This window comes from Ictidomys tridecemlineatus, chromosome 9 (genome assembly GCF_052094955.1).
Source record: "Ictidomys tridecemlineatus isolate mIctTri1 chromosome 9, mIctTri1.hap1, whole genome shotgun sequence".
Classification (NCBI taxonomy): Eukaryota; Metazoa; Chordata; class Mammalia; order Rodentia; family Sciuridae; genus Ictidomys; species Ictidomys tridecemlineatus.
The window spans coordinates 42877701-42899476 of NC_135485.1; the positions used below are offsets into that span (position 1 = coordinate 42877701).

The 21776-nt window shown below is 33.4% G+C and overlaps 1 long non-coding RNA gene across 1 annotated transcript; it reads left to right on the forward strand.

Annotated features, from left to right (window-relative positions):
• Window positions 1–1328: 1328 nt before the first annotated feature.
• LOC144366508 (uncharacterized) lies at window positions 1329–21591 on the forward strand. Its single transcript, XR_013425570.1, has 3 exons — window positions 1329–2154; window positions 3368–3493; window positions 20025–21591. It is a non-coding gene; the product is annotated as an uncharacterized LOC144366508 (long non-coding RNA).
• The last annotated feature ends 185 nt before the right edge of the window (window positions 21592–21776 follow it).

Here is a 21776-nt window from a genome sequence, read left to right on the forward strand (position 1 = left end):
TCTTTGGGATTAATGGATAATTTCTATTGAATGCAAAAAGTTAAAATTACATTATCTATGGTTGCAAACACTTTAGCCAAGAGGGCATGTGATTTATTTATGGATTCTTGTTTTGAACTGTGCCCAATGCTCAAAAGTCTCTTTGGGCAAAAAAACTTTCAGTGATTATCTAGAAGTAATTTTATTTTTGGCTCTGACTTTCTATAAGTAGAAGAAAACTAATAAGAAAGTCATATCATTGCATATTTCTTATATAACTAAGAACTAATGTGATAATATAATGAGGCTTAAAGAAGTGAAGATAGAATAAGTTAGAAAATGGAAAATACATTTAAGAAAACAACATTTATAGTTATTGCACTCAAGGTCTGTTTTTTCTTTGAAATGATTATTGTACCAATTCATTTTTGAAACTGATTATTAAATTTGGAATTCATTGTCACACTTTACTGAAGATTTAGTTCTTTTCCACCACACCTTGCAAGAGCTGATACATTACGATGTCCTGCAAAAACCAGGCATGATCTGAGCTTTATTATATAGCTGATCCAACGAGCAACCAATTATTCTCATCTTCTCCATCTACCTATTGCTCACTTTCCCTCAGGTGCTGGACTTATCTTGTCCCTTCTAATCATTAAGTTATTATATCTAATTGGTCATCATATGTGTACTATACAATTGTAATGTTCTTCTCAAAGATTTGTGAATCTTTCTCATTTAACCTAAATCTTCTTCAACTTTTATATTTTCAGAGTTGTCTTCCCTTATCATCAACCTAACAAAACACTATTTCTATTCCCCCATCATTTTTTAAAAAAGATTTATTTAGTTGTAGATGGACACAATACCTTTACTTTTATTTGTTTTATTTTTATGTGGTGCCGGGGATCAAACCCAGTGCCTCACACATGGTAGGCAAGTGCTCTACCACTGAGCCACAATCCCAGCTACCTCCCCCATAATTTTTTATTCTCTTTCCCAGTTTGTTTTTTTAGTCTCCTCTAATAGTATATTGATTGTTTTACTTTAACATCTGATTCTCTGACTTGAATGTAAGATCTTCGAACAGTTTAGTGAAATTAGTGCCTAAAATATATTATGGAGTTGATATTTATTGAGGAATAAAGGAGTCTAGGTCTCCCCCAAATACACATATTTCAAATTCAGTAAAAAAACAAACAAAAAATCTGACTCATTGGCTTACATAGGAAAAGACACAAACACAATAAAAGTATCATTGAGTATATGAATATAGATATTTATAAATATATTTATAATTATATATATATATATATAATATATTTATTTGGTTCTGTTTATTTTTTTTCTCATAGTTTGCTTGAGAAGCAAACTGATATGTTGATGCCATCTGTAGAGATGGGTAAATCTCTGGAAGAGATTTGTTTTTACCTGATAACAAGAGAGACTTGTCTTTAACTGATATTCAATATATGTGGTTCGTAGTGATTCAAAATGCTAATCGTCAAATATGGGTTTCCTAGAAGGAAAGAGACATAAATTCAAACCTTGGATTTACCTCTTATTACTTTTGTGCTATTGGACAAATTTTCTCCACACCACACCTCATTTTCTTTTCTATTTCATCAAAATGCTGATAATTGTACAAACTTCATGTGGTGCAATAAACCATGACCATGACCTGAAACAGCATAACTAAGCAATAAAGTCCAAATATGTTTCTACTTTCAGTTCTTGACTCAGGAGATGCAGCCTATGAATGATTACTTCAGTCTCTTAGAATTACTTTCTTCATCCTCCAAAGAAAAACATATAAAATTTCCATTTTTTAAAAATATAGTAATACAGAATAGTTAGTGATTACTCTCACCATGTAGAATCTGGAAAATACTGAAAAACAGTCATTAGAAGTTTATTCTATCTCCGCTTGCCAAAGTAAGTAAACAAGCTCAAGACTTCTAGTAACCTCAGGGCTAGCATTTTTCATTTTATTCTCAGAGACTGGGCTCATGAACAAGACAAGACCTGATTCTGCTGGTATTAATGAACACTGTCAAACATACAACTCCCTGATTACTGTCTTTCTCTTGTCATGTGCATAGGCCACAGGAATGGGGACAGACTTGTTTTTAATTGGTCTTGTGCTGCCATCGGGCATGTGGCGTCAACAAAGTAGGTAACTCTGAATTTTCAACATATTATCTAGGTTCTTAGGTCAGACTACATTTATAATTGTAACAGAAAGTTTTTCAAATTCAGTAAAAACAAACAAACAAACAAAAAACCTGACTCTAGCTTAAATAAAGAAGGAATCTCATTGGCTTACTTATTTAAAAAGTTCCCAAAGCAGACAGTATTGCACTTAATAACTCACACTCTCCCCTGGGACATTCTGTTTCACCACTATGCTTTTACCAGTCTCAGTTTCCATAGATTTCCAGATTCTTCTATTAGGATAGAAAAATAACTACAGCAGATTCAGACCACATATTTTTATACTTTACAATATAAGAGAAATAGATTTTGTCTTCTGCTATCTCTTCAAATCTTAAGAGTTTACTCTTTTCCTTTGACTTGCATTAGTTTTCACTGGTCAGGAAGTTTTTCTTCAGGCATCCCTCCCACTCAAGCCATGTAGTTGTGAATGAGTGCAGGTTGTGCATTTCTATAGAGGATCCAAAAAAAGATCAATGTAAGAAAGAGAATTTGAATGCAAGAAGCAACTAAGACATATTTTCCATATCCTTTTAAATTACACACTCCTATTTAGAAAATTTGATTAATATCATGAGGAATAGACTTATAGCAACTAAAAGTTAGATTAGTTTACTTTCTGCTGCAAGAAAGAACATACTCCAGAAAAACTGGAGACAGATAACTAAAAAAAGAAAAGACTTGTGTCTGTGCCTTGAGACACTTGAAGGAGCGAGAACCAGCTCTGGATTATCACAGTAGTATTATTCAAAAGGCAAGACTCAACAGTTTCTTCAGTTGTCTTAAGTATTAATTAATAAACAGAGTTTTAACATATGCAACATACTTAGAAGCTACACTTTTAAACTCAGATTTTATTTTATTTCATTCCAAAATAAATGACTACATTATTATTAGTAGTAGTATTACTATTTTTATTATAAGGAACAAGGGGAAAATCACGTCAAAGTTAAGAAACAATGATGCTTAACAACTGATCAATGAGTACTTTTTTTCTCTAAAAATATCCATGAAAACCCTCAAAAAATTTCTTGAACATTTGTAGTAAAAAGTGGTTTGTTATTTGTGTTCTGTTTTATTTTGTTATTAATTTGAATTGTTTCCCCATAAATATTTAGATCTCAAATCAACTTTAAGGAACTTTTTCTTTTCTCTCTTAATTATTTTACAGATGAACAACCAGAAAATGCACATTGATGAAGAAACTTGTTCATATTCACACGCTACCTCATGCCATCACTAGGAGTAGAACACAAATGCTCTGCTCTTTCTGCTGTATTGCATTACCATCAAATATGTAAGTGGCAGCCATTAGCAAAGGCCCATGCAGAGAGGTGCAGGTTACATTGTTACTAGTTGTGAGAACCTACCCAAAGTGGGTCCCTTCCTTTAAAGATTTCATTTAATAATGCAGTGAAACAAATGCTCCTTCTCTTACATAATCCATCGGTTTTTTTCTTGTTTTTATTATTGGTGTATTGTTCATCCAGATAGTGCAGTTATTCATAAATCATCTTAAGTACTGTTAGAAAATGCATTCTTTTATGATTTTAGTAGGAAAATATTTTCTTTCGATTTTTGCCTTCTGACAATTCTAAAGCTCCTTATTTAATGTGGACTGGCAAATGGGGGTTCATTCAATTTGTAGTTAAGAAAATTCTGTAGTGTTTGAATTTTAAGGAATAAGTTTTGGTAAATGAAAAGAATTAAGAAGTCAATTTTATTGCACAGGTTTAGAATACATGCATGAGTGAGTTCATATGTATAAAACATATGAATTGTATATCTAAATTAAACTATATAATAGGATTGCATTTATTTTAAAACCATATCTTGGTATGAAATATTATCAGTATTGAATTATACAAAGTTTTGCATTTTTAGTAAATCATATTAGTTGTCATAGTGACAATTCAGAAATGAATGAAGATTTAATTTTAAGCATTAGAGTCTCTTGCTGGGAATTTTCTTGATCTTGAGCATTATCATTGATTTTCCTTTCAAAAGTTGGCATTTTTTTGTTTTGTTTGACTTCAAGTGATTGGTGGACATTTCCATCTCTCTAATAGGGAACATGAAATGTTTAGGACTTCAAAGTTTTGTTTTTTAAGACTTAAAAAAAAGTTCTCTCATTCCATAAGATTGGTTTGCTTTTTAGAAATAATTTTGTACTTTGAGTCAGAGTGTCATTGGTATGAAGAAAATTTTTTTAAAAAAGCCTCTTTCTCCATGGGAGTGAGATTTGCCTTTATTATTAAAAAAATAATAAAATAGTTTAAATTGGGAAATAAACATATTAATTTGATCTAGTCACACATATTGGTGGCTGGTATTTAGGACCCTTGCCCTTTCACCCAGTCATCCTGGAATACTCCTGATATTTTGTTAAAGAATTTTAAGAATTCTTTCAACAGTATCTCCTTTGACAATCTTGACTGTTCTATTTTATTTAATTTATTTTTTAAATGTTTTGGTACCAGGGATTAAACCCTGGGGTACATAACCATTTAGCTACATTCCCAGACCTTTTATTTAACTTCTTTTGAAACAGAATCTCACTATCTTGCTTAGGTCCATGATAAATTGGTAAGGCTGGCCTTGAAGTTGAGATCCTCCTCCCCGCAGCCTCTTGAATCACTGGATATTATAGGCATGGACCACCACACCTGGCTCATAATAATGAATGGTCTCTTAAAAGAAGTCTTTCTTTAAGGAAATGAATGTTCTCCTGAAATAGAGCAGAAGTAGAACATAATTGAGACCTTAATCATATTAAAGGAAAAATTTGCCATTAACCTCCATGAGTTTACATTTATATTTTGGCCCTTAAATCAGGCAACTATGGAGTTGGATATTTAATTAGAGTACAGAAAATTGTAAAGGAAAGAATAAAATCCCTGTTATCAAGGAAGAAATTTTGAAGAATTATCATCTTATATTTGATGATCTGGAAAATAAATTGTCACATGGGAAAGAAATGAAAACAAAAGCTATTTGCTTAGCCAGCCAGCAATCATTTTGCACTGTGTATAGTCCCTCTCAAAGAATCTACTTTCTTCATTCAAAGACAATTTTGTGTTGTGTCACGCAACATAACCAGTCAGGGTCTTCCAAGTGAATTTAAGCTAAATAAAGACACGGACACAGAAAGTATCTTTCCTTTGGGTTCAGTGACTGCTCCTCAGCCTCAGCTACCCAAAAGGGAGCAAGCAGGCAAAAAGAGAGTGAGAAGCATATAAGGGACCTTTTTTATTGGGGAGAAGCTATTCAAATGAGGCAAGGTGTCAGGTTTACAAAGGAATGGATGAGTGTAACACAACCCCCTTTGGGTGCTGCCTACTCCTAGGACCACACCTTTTTATCTAGGAAGGGAAGAGCCCAAGTCATGAGTCATGGCACTACCACCAGACCACAGTAATCTTTCAGATCTCAGTGATGCATGAAGACTTATCAGTGTGTGCATTTGGAGTGGCTCTGCATTTTGAGCATTTTGAGCATCAAGTCTCTGTGAAACACTATTCTAGACACTAGAGATCTGTAATATTAATAATATAAGTAAAACAACTTCTCAACTTTAGGGATCTTAGGAGAAACGAACAAATGAGGAAATCGATGACATTTTGAATAAAATCAAAAAGGGAGTTGGAAACACTCCTTCCACATATTTGCATCACATTTACTAGGTGCTACCTTAATGCTTGGAAATGCAAAGAAGATAGAAGAGGGGAAAGAAACTTGCATTCTGCACTCTCAAGTTTTGGTAAATAGTACACTGAAATTAAAGGGCAATGGAGAGATCAAGAGGAGAAAAGGCTCAGAATTATGTTAGAAGAACAGGGCATCAGAACAGAGAACACTATACACAATGAGATTTAGAAACATATATACCCTCTTCATGAGAGAGCGAGCAAGCAGTGGGAGATGTGTAATAACTTCAGAGAGAGAGAGAGAGCAAAGCATTTTTAGAAGATACAAATAGAGTGAAAGAACTGATGATAACCTGGGACAAAGTTCAGCTGGTCTTTGAGGTGGCATCAATTCTGTTTTAATTTCCTTTTTGTCAGTCTTCCCCAGTGGAATGAGATAGAAAAGGACCCAAGCAATTGCACTTCTTCTGGAGGAACTTCATTTAGTCAGTTAAGAGAACTGCAGAGACAGCCCCTCCAAATGCTTTCGGAGACAAAATGGTCACAGGGTAGGAGTCAGAGACCTTTAGGCAGCTTCTATAGAATTCTTAGCATGCAAAACACCATACTTTGGGGTATCAGTTCCAAAGTTCCCATAAGATATAAGAAAGTGTTCCACTCTTGGGATTTTACAGAAGGAAACAAACAAATTGGCAAGGTCAGAAAAAAAGCAAACCAAAGCAAGTTTTATATAGGAGTAGGGAAATAGAGTAGGAATTTATTTAACCTTTCCTAGGGTTAGGGTAATTGGGCAGAAGACAGGAGAGTAAGCCAGCTAGGATTTACCCTCAGAGCTGGGGTTCTATTGAATATCTGGACAGCTGGGAGCACATTCTCACCTCTCATTGCTGAATTTAGATGCATTTTGACTATGTCAAGGAAATTGGTGAATAAAAGTGCTATGGGTATTCTTATAGGGAAAACGTCCAACAGGAATATAATATGAGCCACAAATAAAATTTAAAAATTTCCAGTTGCCTGATCAAAAGTGAAATGTATTTTAATAATATGTGTTATTTAACTCAGTAGATCTAAGAAAGTATCATGTCAACATTTAATTACAGCAAAAATTACTAGTGAAATTTACATAGTATTTTTTTCATACTAAGTCTTCAAAATCCTCCTTAAATACAACTCATTTTGGAACAGTGCTATTTCAATTATGCCATAGCTCATCATGATTGCCACATTACATTGAACATTGACAGATATTTTCTTTTTCATTTCTTCTGCCCATCCTCTCAGATTTCTATCTTAGAGAACAATTATGTATAGGGATTTTAATATAGAGTTTGAATTGTCTAGCTTATTTTTATTACTATGACTGGCATTTTTAGTGGCTTTTATGTTTGCTGTATTAAATAGTTAATATCGTCCATTAAGTTACAAGGTAATAGACATATTGATGTGGAAAAAAATTATCGAGTCATATCTGATTTCACATAAGGGAAACTTCTGAGTATCTGAGCATCCTTTATCCTTACTGAATTCTTATAGAATTATGAATTTATTTAATCCTTGACTCCCCTAAATTTTTTCCTTTCTCTCTCCTTCTCTCTATCTCCCCTACCTCCCTCTTTCTTCTTTCCTTTCATTGTTCTCTTCTGCCTTCTCTCTCTCCCTTTCTTCACCTCCCCCACCCCAGATATTCTTTCTTTCTCTTTAACCCATTCTTCCTCTTTTTGTTCCTGTAACAATGACAGTATGAAGAACAGGTTCAAGTGTTCCAAGATTTTCTGAAATTATAAAATATAATGTAACAAACCAGGAACTGCATCTCTAGGTTTCTCATTGAATTACAGAGTCACTATAACCGCCAACTTGCTGACTATATATATTTTTAAATCCAAACAGAAAAAGTTGAGTATTCACCAGTGACCTGCTTGTCAAAAACGCTGAATAATTTTTCTAGTTACTGACAGTTTATATGGCTTTTCTCATTTGCCCTTAAGGTTCTCTCTCAGATGTTTTCTGTCTATTCCTTTCTAGAGCATTTGCTCAATTTATGCTGGAATTTACAACTAAGAAAATGGTAAGATTTATTTAGTCAATCCAGAACCAAGAGCCTATAATCTGGAAAGGAAGATTGTAGGTGTTACAGTACTTTCAAACAAAATAGAAATATAATCTCCATTTACCTTCTATTAAAGGATTATTGGTAATTAGAACTCACTATACATATGAAACTACTAAGAACAAAAGGGCCTCCAAATCTAACACATTGTCATAACTAAAGGATTCCAATTAAAAAATTATCATTTGACCAGTAAAATCAAAACGAATTAATTGTGTGATTCTTTGTAGCAATAATTGCAGTTAACTTCTATTTTTAACTCTAAGTGAAGATTTAGTTGAGAGAAATATCAGGACGTTTTCATGCCATCAGGCTATGTGCCTGTCTTTGTTTCAGGTCAATCAATATTAAAGCATTGATCTTAACTAAGTTGAACTAAATTACAACTTTCTCCTCATTAACACAATTGGAAGACGATGTTATGTGTGCTTAACAAACAAACTAAAAATACAGTCATTAAATACAACAGAATGTATCTTAAATTTTTAACTTCTGTTTTTAATGATTTACTACGTGAATATTCAAACCCTTCAAATGCTTTTAATATTTTCTGAATATATTCCCTTCTTTTTGCATTATGTTTGTATACTTTGCTTGAAATACTAACTTGAGAAACAAAGACTTATCAAACTATCTAGATTCCCTCATTTTCTGGCATAAAATATGCATTTTAAAAGTTTTTTTTTTGTTCTAAATACATTTTACATATTTCGTTTTGTTCATTATTTGAAATTTAATGATAAACCAATTAAATTTACAAAAAAATATTTTTTATATTTGAATTTAAAGTTGCTTAAACATATTTGTGAGTATCATTTTTTCCCTGGAAACTACAGAATCTTATATCTACATTCTATAATATTAAGTTGTATCTCTCTTTTGGATCATCAGTTAATTTTCCTTTAATGTACATACTTCTTTTGATTTCCCTTGGCATCATTGTCAATGGTTTTTACCACATTGGTATTTGTTGCTATTTGATTGGTTTAGACTTTAAAATTCCATTAGACATTTGTTAGCAAGAAGTTACTTAGTTTATCTGTAGTGTGAAAATTCGAGTGGGGGTGTTCTTCCAAATGACAATTTGAACTCAGTTGACCCCTGGGTCACTGCCATCAATAAGATTAAAAATAAGGGACCACATTGCACTATCTCACAGCTGCACAGGAGGGTAGAAGTTTAGCTTTCCACTAGACCCCACTGATAACCTGGAGGTAGGAGTTGAGTATAGACTAACTCAACAACTCACCATCTTCTCCTCTCTGTTAATGTGGGTGGGAGTTGAAGTTGTCAGTTGGAGTCTACTGACAACAGGTAGGAAGTTGAGTCCAGGTGAACCTCATCTCACGCCACCTCACCTATTGTTGTGGCTTCTGGGTAAGGATGGAGCTCAATTTGTACCAGGAAAGATAAGTGGGGTATTGACTAGCTCAATTCCTAACACCTGTCAGTCAAGCCTCCTTGCTGCCAAGCAGTCAGAAGCTCAGCTCCTGCTGGATCACCTCCCCAAGACACTATCCATGTAGATAATTAAAGCACTGCTTGCTTTTGTTTGGCAGAACATAGAAAATCCATTCTGATTGAGTACAATGACATTACCTCAGTGGCAGAATTAGAAAACTACCTCTTTATGCCAAGTAAGGGATGAGAGAGCAACTACTATGGTAGGCCATTTTGAAAATTGCCTCTGTGCCGGATTTTCCTTCTTATTCTCTGCTGCTGTGATATAATGAAACATATTGCCCATGCTTATGTTATGTTACATGGCAAAATGGATTTTGCAGTTATAATTAAGGATGCTAATTGGTTGACATTAAGTTAATCAAAAGAGAAATTATCTTAGTAGACCTAATTTAATTACTTGAGCCCTTTAAAAGCAGAGAGCTCTTAACTGGCAGGTAGCTGAATGGAAGGACAATGATCATGAACAAGCACTCCCTAGTAGCTGAATGAACCCCAAATCAGTAGCCAACAAGAAAATGGGAACGTCATGCCCACACACCTACAGAAATGAATTCTGCCAACAGAAAGTGAACTGTTTTACAAAATCCACCTGAGAACATGCTCCAGCCAAAACTTTGATTTCCACCCCTGAGCTTCATGTGAGTCACTAGACTTCTGTGCTCTTGAATGGAGTTAATAAAAGCATATTGTTTAACCTACTAAATTTGGGTCAGGTTGTTAAGTAGAAATAAGAAATGGAAGTGGGTGCTGTCATAACAAATATATAAAAATACAGAATATCCCTCCACACTCAAGAACACTGGCAACACCCCTCAAGGAGAATCCAACTGCTGCTTGCTTTCACTGAATGACACATACAAGGCCGGCTCCCCTCTAGCTCTCCTCTGCATGAATGCTACCTCCTAAATCTGAGAGGTTGGATTGAGATGGAAGATCCTTTCTCTGTTAAATCTCACTGAAACAAATAAGAGGGTGAATTTCAGTTTGTGTATGATTTTCTATTCTCTTCTATTTTCTGGTTGTTGTTTTTGTTTGTTTGTTTGTTTGTTTTTTGTTTTGTTTTGTTTTTACCACAAGGAATAGTCTTACATTGATGTGTGTTTCTGTGCTTTTAGATGGCTCCGGATTACAGGCTCCTCCAGCATCTCTTTCAGAATGTAGAAAGGAATGAAAGAAAATCAGGAAAAACTCACCCTCCTGATATTAATCAAGTCTTGAGGTCTCTGAGTAGTCTATCTTGTTTCCATCCTGTTTTGATTAGATTTGTGTGGCAACTTAATTGGGCCACTGAGTGTCCAGGTATTTGATTAAATACTATTTGACTATGTCTTTGAAGGTGCTTCTGCATGAAATTAACATTTGAATCAGTAAACTGAGTAAAGCAGGTTGCCCTTCCCCAGTTTGGGACATTTTGTGCTTTGTTTTGCTTGTTGGGCACAGCAGGCCTTATCCAGAGACAGGACCATAGTGGTCAGGAAGTATATAGCATGCTGTTTTTCACCACACATTCAGGAAAGTATTTCTTTTGAAAAAAATCAAGCTAACATAGATAATAAAGGCAACTTTCAAAGGGACAAGAATTCCTAAGAGATGGTAATAAATGAGAGAATGGGTAATGAACCAATGTCAATAATAAAAAGTTGAATAAGGGCACCTGATTATATGAATAGAAGGCTCAGTGATTTTTCTAAGACAAGTTTATTAAGGTACATGATTATGTCCCTTGAGTAGCATTCCTGGGTCACTACCCAAGACATCTAGAGAATAGCACCTTGCAACATGTAAATTTCAGAATGCTGACCTTGATTTAATAACCTAAGGATGACGCAGGTAATTACATCATTACTAGAAGTTAAAGTGGAGCAGACCACGATTTCTAATTTATCCCAATACTGAATGTTATCTTGAATATAAAATCACAGGGTCTTCTTTTTTATTCTAATTGAGTACTGTGATAATAGAACATAAGTGAACAAAATTGTAAATGATCTGAAAAATGGATCATCTAGGTATAAAAAACATGAATTTAAATAATTTGTTATTTTATTCCTTGAATCTCTGTATTTTTGTATGATTTGCTATTCTGCTTGCTATGATTAGGATATGAAGGATCCCCCCAAACTACAGTGTTAATGCAGCAGGTGAAATTACTACATCACAAGAGCTGTCATCTAAGCAATCGATTAATCCGTTTTTGGTGGATGAACAATTTGAAAGGACTAATGAAACCAGAGTTTGAGTAGAAACTTGTTTCTCCACTGTAGTTGGCAGGTGAGGTCTGCATAAGTTGAGGTCTCTGCAGCCTAAAAGGCCATTTTAGTGCCAGCAGCTAATCACAGAAGGGGATGCCTGCTGGGGTCAGCTCCAAGGGTCGAAGCCAACAAAGCCAGATTCTTCTCCACTACTATTGAGTGATTTGCAGTTCTTAATTGCAGACTATGCCCTCCAGGGCTGCCGAAGATCCCAGCAACTCACTGCCAACTTCTTTCTGGGTTCTTGTCCCATAAATTCAATGAATAAAGTCCACAGACAATAATATAAGGCAAGAGCAAAAGGAGTACGGTTTATTTAAGGGAGAAGGAAAGAGACAGAACTCCCACAGGATGAAAAGGCAGTAGGTAGCAGGTTGACACTTAAACAGAGTAGTCTAGGCATTTCTATAGCTACTGGGTAGGGGCATTAGCCAATATCTATGCTAATCAGGTCTTAGAAAAGTACCCATGCTATTGGTCAAAATCTATGCTAATGAGAGCTTGGGAAAGTACCAACACTATTGGTTCACACTGTGACCTTCTAATCAGCTGTGCCTTTTTAGTCCTTGAATTTGAACTCTCCTGTATGTTGGAAACTGTGTATGAACTATGAATTTACTTGAGCCATCATAAGGCAGGGAGGCTACTTTTCAGGGTACTCCTAGGTGTAATTCTCTGGTTCAAGAAAGCGCAGACTATGCTTGCACCCTGCCTTAGCTCACAGCCCTAGGTTCAAAGAAGGTGCCCAGAAATGGGCGTAACCTGCCAAACACCCCAAAACTTGTTTTTCCCACTTATCGTATTTTCCTGAAGAAGCTCCTCATTGAATCCCTTTGGTGTGCTTCTCTATACTCACAGGCTTGTCTCTTTGTTAGGCTCAGACCCATCAGATCTCTTTCACCTGTAAAGCCCCTGCTTCAAATAATTTCCTGTATCTTTTGTGCTTATTTCTTAATATTATTTCCAGTGGGTCCACACCTCTGACGGTTACCTACACTCTCCCTAAGCAGGTCATGAGCAAGTCCTGTAACCTTCATATGGGTCTACCTTCACTTCCTTATTTCCGCTGCTTTGGGACAAAGGCTTGAATTCATTACTGGGTGGTAACTGTAGGCAGGTAGGGTGTGACTAGATGAAGTAGGTCACTGGGTGAGTTTATTGGGGGGATTGTATGTTGTCCCCCCGGCCTCTCCCTCTCTATTTGCTTCTTGGGCACCATGAGTGAGAAGCACTATTGTACGAGGCCCTATGGTAATGATGGTTTGCCTCACCTTTGTCTGAGAACCATGGGATTGGAAACCATGGACTGAGACACTGAAACCATGAGCCAAAATAAACTTCCTCCTGTAAGTTGTTCTTATCAGGTATTTTGGTCACAGTAATGAAAATCTGACTAACACATTGTTACTGTGTGAGTTTTGCAGATATCATTCTTACAAGGACTCTATAATGAAGCTGAGAAGAAAATGCAAAAGGAAACTCCAGTAGAGTTGCCTGCCTTCAAATCTTTGATAGTGAGGGTAGTGAGCAATAGTACCAATAACCCAGAGGTCAGGAATAAGAGAGAGAGCTTTCATTTAAAGGGTTCTTAAAGAAGTTTCATTGCAAAGTTGATTTCATGGAAATGCAAGGAATGCCTATAGGAATAGTTAGAATTTCAGGGCTGCTTATCAAAAGTTTTTAAACCTATTATAGTATAAAAATGAAATAGAGACTTTAGTGGAAAAAGCAATAATTTCCTGACTGTTAAAGGCAAACACTTAACAGATATATAAAACTAGAAGTAAACTTTGTTTACAAATGCAGCAATATTGTTCTCAAATTCAGTATCAGAATCAATCAAGACTGAAAAGCTCAAGTGTCATTTACGAGCTATTCCCTCATGGTTCTTTCTTACCCAAATCACATTTGGAGCCTGAGCTGTGTTCTGTGATAGAAAGTAACATTTGCTGAATGTACTGAGTGGCATTTGCAATATGCCCTTATTGAAATCCCCAATCATATTTATAAAGAAAGGTTCAATCAGAAAACATTTTCAGCCTGTGCACTGATACATGCCATATAATCTTCATTACTTTTCTTATTTTCCAATATATGAGATTTTTGCAACCTGACTATGGTAAAAAGGAAAGGAAAATAATAATTTTTATATAGTAAGAACACAAGATTCCAGGTGGTTTTTACATTACAGGAAATGTATTATTAGGTCCGCTTGCTGTAGCATTCCTTGAACTCAAGCTGACTTTCAGGCATCAGATGAAAAAGCATATGTAAGAAGAGAGCCTATATTTGTATTTCCAATGAAGCTCATTTCCTATCTAGATATATTATAAATGTAAAAATAAACCTAAAAATGAGATTGAAAAAAAAGATATTTCCTGAGTTCCTACAAAATTTATTATGAGTCTATCATTTCCTTTCCATCATTAGATGTTTATGCATTGCCATCAGAACTATTTATATACACAGTGAAGTGTTTCAAAGTGCAGGAAGATACAGTGATAAGGAAATGGAAGTATGCTTTGAATACAGTGATGTACAACTAAATGTTTTTCAAAATAGTCTCAGTTTTTGTTGTTGTTGTGTTGTTAAAATGCCTTAAAATTTGCAACAAGCTACAAAATAAAAGAAAAACAATAGTGCAATTATGTCTAAACTGTTAAAATCAGGATTTGGGTTATAAATGCTACACTTTTAGTTTATAAAGAAAGCTTTTGTATTAATTGGGAAAATGATGTCTTATAAAATCCATATTGTCAGGATAATTGGCTAACCAGTTAACATAATGGAAAATAAAATTAAGCTGGAAAAAATTCCAGCTAAATCAAAATTTTAAATGAAACAGAGGTGAATACTAAACAAATCATGGGTGAATATTCAGATTGTGAAAGAATGGCAAAGATTCTGAAATTTATACAGTCTTATATTGACATAAAAGTATCATAAATAAATTGAGGAAGATAATACCACAGTTAAGTATGAATAAAATATACAAAATGCAAATTATTTATTATGAAAGGAACATTAAAAATCATTAGTAAAAGAGGAATATTATAAATATAACGAAAGCAAAAAAAGTGAATTCTGTAAAAGGATCAAATTCACTTATAAGGTAATTTAAAATGCATTTTCTATGTATATATGTCTATATACATTTTTGTATATAGCAACAGATAAATATCTACATAATATACAACAATAATTAAAATTGCTGTTGGCATGGAAATAAAAGGACTTTTTTATATGCTGCTGATAGAATAGGAACTGAATTGCTCCATCATTTTTCAGTAGTATTTATTACTAGCCAAACATTTCTAGTTGCTCCTTGCTACATGCTCAACCTTTGGATTAACCTTCCAGTCACATGAGTGGGATCACTTAGGTATCTATGATCTTTTGCATTGTTGTGCTCTTCCTTCTCTGCAGATTGGTAAATAAACATGATGCACACATGTGACTATCTCTGTGCCAAGAGTAAGGAAAATTTTAAAATAAGAATTTAGAATTTAGTGTGAGACTTCAAAACAAGTTATAAAATATTAAGCATATCATTCCATATTTACTAACCTTATAAGAATAAATGATTTATTATTTTGAAACATTTGAGACACACATTAAAATGAATTAACCATGCAGATAACTTATTGCATTAATATTTTGAAAATATACCTTGTAACAAACATGAGGGAGGTCCTTTCTCTTTTTCACTATGTAACTAATATGCAATAATTATTAATTATTATGTAATACTTGGTATTGCAATAGTTGGTAAACATACACATAGTTAAATACACAATAAAATTAATACCCAAAAATCTAGAACCCCACTTAACTTGAACTTTACCAATAGCCTATATAATCTTCTGTGCTTCTTAATATTATCATCTGAAGCCTCTATTAAAGTTTATAATTGCAAAATTTGTGTTTATGATTCCTTGCTTTTTATTTGAATGTCATATTGAAATATAATATTCATCCAGAAAAATAATAATCTTAAATTGTTCATTTATTCTTATTGTCTGATAGCATTTCATGAGACATATATCTAGCAATTTATTTCTCACACTGAAGATATTAAATACAGTTACTGTTTACATTATTATGTATATATATTTTTGGTTAATACATATATGTACTTTTATTTGGTATGTACACAGCATAGAATTATTGGGTTTAAAAATATAACTTGGTTTGGCTTTTACAGATAATATCAAATTGTCATCCAAAGTGGCTACACCTATTTATACTTCCATCATCATTGTGAAAGTTCAAGAGAATTCAAATTTGTTAATATCTGATATTTCCATCACTGCTATAGGTTAGATTAATAAAAATTACTCATATTTCCCTCATTTTAATAAATATAATTCCTCATATTTAGATTTTACTCTAGGCAGAAGAATAGCTTTGCTCAAAGAAATGTGAACTTCAGATTGTACATAAAGTCATGAGAAGAATTTCCTGGTTGGGTTTGCTCTATTGTGGTTTAGTGCTTTCCTAAGAAGAACATGGCCAGGTTCAGCTTGCGATCTCAGGAGAATTAGAAACATGTGGATCACACAGAGCTCTCTATTTAAGAGAGCCTATTTAAACTAGCTAATCTGAAGCCTGGTGACTTAAATAAGTGCCCATGGTTGCACAATACTGACAGTATGAGGTTGCTCTTACATAGCATTATTATGAGTATAGTTAAATGATATGTTAACCAATCTTTTTGCTGAGAACTGGTATTATGTGTTGTGTGTGTGTGTGTGTGTGTGTGTGTGTGTGTGTGTTTCATTTGCATTCCTCAATGCCTAATGAAGTTGAATACATTCTCTTGTGTTCATCAGGCATTTGGATATCCTGTTTTATTATTTTATTTCATTTTTGGCACCAGGGATTAAACCCAGGGGCACTAAACTACTGAGCCACATCCCCAGCCCTTTTTTATGTTTTATTTAATTTATCACTGAGTTGCTTAGGGCATTGCTAAGTTGCTAAGGCTGGTTTTGAACTCACCCTCTTCCTACCTCAGCCTCCTGAGCTGTGGGGATTAGAACTTGCCATCACACCCGGCTGACATCCTGTTTTATGAGATGTCAATAAGTCATATGTGTTTTTGTAGGAATTTTTTATATGTACATATACTATATATTTGTGATAATATATATGCATGAACATGTGCAATATAGACAGATTATATGTATACACTTATATGTATATATATTAATATTCTGGAAATGAATCATTAATTTGTATTTCAGGTATCCTACTATGTAGATTACTTAATAATGTCTTTTTACTTTAATAGGTGCAATATTTTTTTGCATATTTATTGGCTAAAGCATGATAATAGAATATACGTATAGAATATGTAATGGTTAAATCAAGTTAGTTAGCATTTTTATCTCCTGAAGCATTTTTCATTTCTACTTGTTAGGAACCTCTGTCCTCTTCTAGTTATATTGAAATATATAATAAATTGTGGTAGATTATAGTTTCTCTTCTGTGCAAAATAACACTAGAACTAAATTCTTCCATCTATCTGTATTATGGTATACATTATCCACCCTCCTCCCAATATTCTTAGCCTCTTGTGAATACCATTCTACTCTGTACTTCTATGAGTTAATATTTTTTAGCTTCCACAAATAAGTGAGAACATGATTAATAATATTTTGATAGTTAGTACTCATAATATGGTTTATGTAATTGCTTTTTTCTCATTTATCATTAGTGATTTTGTATTTTATTTTTGAAACATTTTATACCCTCTGGGTATAAAAATAGCATGTGTTTAAATTTTTAATTGTTTAAATTAAATTTAAATTAACTCATGTAGAATATTTTTTTATGTATGCTATGAGTTAGGGTGACCAGTCTCATCTTTTCCATATGGATCTCTATACTGAATAGTCCATGTTTTTTCCCATATTAAAATCTATACTTTAATCACTGTGCTCTGCTGTCAATTTTAAGCAAAATTAATTTACACAGTTGCAGATCTGCTATGACTGTATAATGTCAATGCAGCTCCTACAACTGAGTGCTGTGTTTGTGGAATAATTTTAAATATTGATTGTGTTATTTAGTACCCATAAAACAGCATGTACTACTTCTGTACTAGGTTTAGTAAGTTATTTTTCTAGAATGTTGAATACTTTGTTGTCAAGTTTATAGTATAATATTTATGTTTTTATAGCATCATAAAATGATGATTTCTAGAAGTCTTTATTTCTAATATTATTTATTCATACGTTTACTTATTCCTTGAACTATGTTTCCACTTTTATTAGCCTTGTCATTAAAACAATATTTCAGTCCACATTTAATATTTCATTGTTTTTCCTTTTTCTTATTTATTGCTTGATTACCTAGTTTATTATTCTTATTCATACAGCTTCTGATTTTAACATTAGCTTAATTTTTTCAAAAATTTCAGTGACTTTATAGTTGAATTTAATGTCATTATTTTCTCTCCAAGTATTATTTAGCTGGAGTTTACAGTCTTGAGATATATAACAGACTTTCTAAATAATATATAATTTATAGTGATTACTATTTTATCATCAGATATTTATAAAGGTGAGTTGAAGAACTTTTAAAAATGTACATGCCATTTACATATTTAAAAGTAATTATTAAGTACTAAATATATTGGTTTATTATCAATTATATATAACTAAATCATTATTTTAAAAGGTCTTTTATAAATAATATGGAATGCAATTACTTGTGAAATTGCTATCAGAAGTGATTTAGTTTTTTCCATTTAATGTCCCTTGCATCTTATCCATCTTATCTTCTTTCATCCTTTCATCCTCTTTTCCATTTACCTACATAAATATTAAAAATCATTCTTTCTTCTGTGAAATCTCTTTCACCAACTGTCATTGATCCTAATGCATAACCTTTAAATTCAATAGTTTCTATTTTATTTCCAGAATTTCCATCTGGCTGTATTTCTATTTTATTCTTTATTACATGACCTTTGTCGTTTTTGTATGGCTTCAGTTCCTGACTCTTAACCCTTTAAGCATATCTAATAATGGATGTTATGTACTTTTTGGATTACTTCCCCCCCCTAAGTACTTAAATTTTGAATTTTAGATTGACTTTCCAGGAATATTTATCAGTAGAAATTCTGTGGGACCTTGAAAAAGCTACTTGCTCTGTCAAGATATTATTTTCATGGGGCCAATTTAATAGTGTTGGAACATAAGCTGACATTCTGCAAAAACACATTTCAACAAGTCGAGGTGAATGCTACAGAATCCATGTGAAGCTGGGGCAAGGTTGGCATTGCACAATTCTAGGTCACTATCTTTGTAGTGGTGATAAAGTAAATGGAAGGAAAGAAGATGAAACAGGGTAATTTATAAAAGTAATTTGTTAGAGCAGAGGAAAGTGGACCAACAGATATATGTTCTAGAAACATCTGCTAGAGAGACATGAGCTTACTGCCCATTAAATTCCTACAGAGTTTTATGAAGACCATGGGTGGTGTAAGCTAACTAATCAGTTTTCTGTAACACATTGCTAACTTCTCAATGGTAACAAGTCTTACTATCAAATAATTTTATTTCAATTGGCTTATTCAAGTCAAGCAATTATTATTATTATTTTTTTTTACTTATTTCTTCCTTTGTGTAAGTTTTTCGTTATTATTTTGTTTTTCTAATCTTCACCAACTCTTCTCTTTATAAATGACTATTCCTCTCATATATTTTCCTCTTTATTTTTTTTAATATTCATCATATACTTAATGTACTTTCAAGGAGTCATCCATCTTGACTCCAGAAATAGCCTATATTGCACTCTACCTCCCATATCCTATCTATAGCCTCACAAAACGTATTTAAAAATTCTTTCTGGCTCCTGTGACACTATCTGTCATGAGATTATTTCTTATGAATGACTATCCCAATTAAGACACAATTGAAATAATCTTCTGAAGTCTATAAAAATTTCATTTTAGAATTAAACTCATTTCCTTATGTTATGGACTTTACCTGTGGGAAGGATTTCTTACTTAGTTCAGGTGAAGGGATAGAATGTTCTGTCAAGGCAATTGGCATAAATTGTCATTTGTGAAGTTCATCGTTTGTAAATATGTCTTCATGTTAGAAATCTTAGGAGCAAGAAAATAGATTCATGAAAATAAATTCAAAAAATAAAAATTATATTTGCATGTTTCACCTTTGTATTTTTAACATATTTTTATATTTTCTGGGGGGAAGAATTCCCAAATTAAATTATTTAAATATAAATGTTTATTGCTGTTTGGATATTAAACTTTCATTTTTTTATGAGGCCTAATAAAAATTCTCTACATCCTCATTTTCACGTAGCCCTATGTCTTTTTTCCAGTACCAAACAGACATGAGACCACCTTAAATTTACTAAAGCTTCACCAGTAGATGAAGATGGTGAGAGAGCTGTAAAACTCAGTGGAAGACAGTGCAGCATTCTAATCAACAACTCCTCCCAGCTTCCACCAACCTCAGCACATGGTTCTGGTCTGTGAGAGCCTCTGAAATGCCTTTTGTCTACTTTTTAAACAACACATGGTGAGAAAGGAAGTTTGAAACCCTGCTCATCTGCAGCCGTGCGTACATTGTTTCTTAACAATGAGTACTCTGTAATTATTTGATACACAGAAAGTAATAGGAATAAAAATCAATACTGCCATTTGTCTGCAAACTATGTGGAATGTCTAACAAGTCATGCAATTTACAAAGTGAAAAAAACAGACATTTTGATAACAGTCATAATTACCTCCCAATCCTCACCACTATCAAAATTGTTAGTTGCTAGCCATCATTTTAAGGATGGAACTCGCACATTCATAAAAACCTCTCTTAATAAGGAATGGCTGGGCTAGTGACAAGTGATCATTATGTTAAAAAAAAATCTTTCAGAAGTTTATAAAAAAAATGTCTTGACATGATGAAGTACTCTAATCGATTCCAGCATCTCTTTTGTTGTCAAAAAAAAAAAAAAATCTATTAACCTGTGAGGAACTGTGGCCTTAAAGGTCAAAGAGTCAGCTTGCTGTTTGAAGAAGACACATATTTTTGGTTTGGCAGTTTTGTACAAATTAAAGGAATAAAAGAAAAGGGGGTGGGGAAGGCTTATTTCTCTTTCACTAATAGCATGTTTTCACTTGTATTGTATCTGATTATTCATTCTGAGGTAAAAAGGTTTGTAGATAGCTCCAAGTGCTTCATGTGAACCTTTCCCATAATCCGTGGTACTTTCTAGAATTTTACCCTCTCAATGTAGCACAGGCTGTCACTCACTTCTGGACAATATCTCAAATGTTTATCTGAGGAGAGTTGGTGTAAGATTTCCTACAGACTTCTTGAATCAATCTTACTTTATCAAAATGGGGGAAGGAATCAAGGTTCAAATCAGAACTCATAGCAGTATAGAATTTGGGTGCTGTTTTAAAGTAATGTAAGTATCATAATTACTAAATAAACTCAATATTATGGACAACATTTGATGAAAGTCATCTTTTAAAATTACTAAACAAATCAAATAATAAAAGTCAAAGCCCTTTTTGAGTTAAAAGTGTTAGTTACCATACATGTTTGCACAGAATATGAATATACACATTTGTAATTGGACAAAAATTAATGTCTAGAATGACTGATGCACATTACTTGAAAATGGTGGTTCTGATCATTCTTTCATGAGTAAGGGAGAGTATATGTCCTAGTGCTATGGGAAATCCTAACAGTCTAAACATGGCCATGTTAGTACCTTCCTCATCTTGGTATTCTTCCCTCCATAGGACACTGGAAGTATCCTCCGAGAGTCATACAAAAAAAAGTGTTTGAGGAAATGCAGATGTGAATAAAATCAAGTCCTAGGGAATGTTTTCTTAGGCCTTCACTTTCTTTCTACCTTTTCTGGTCTACCTCCTGATCCTATGATCCTTCCTCTTTTATATTAAACAAAACAAAACAAAAACATCGTCTTCGTGTTCTCTTGTTCATTATTTATTAAAACTTACTTCCAGAAAGTATTTGTTAACTCTCAGAGAAGATCTTTAGATTGACACCATGTACGTAGAGTAATGGTCCAACCAGAACTGATGGCACTAGGTGCTAGAAC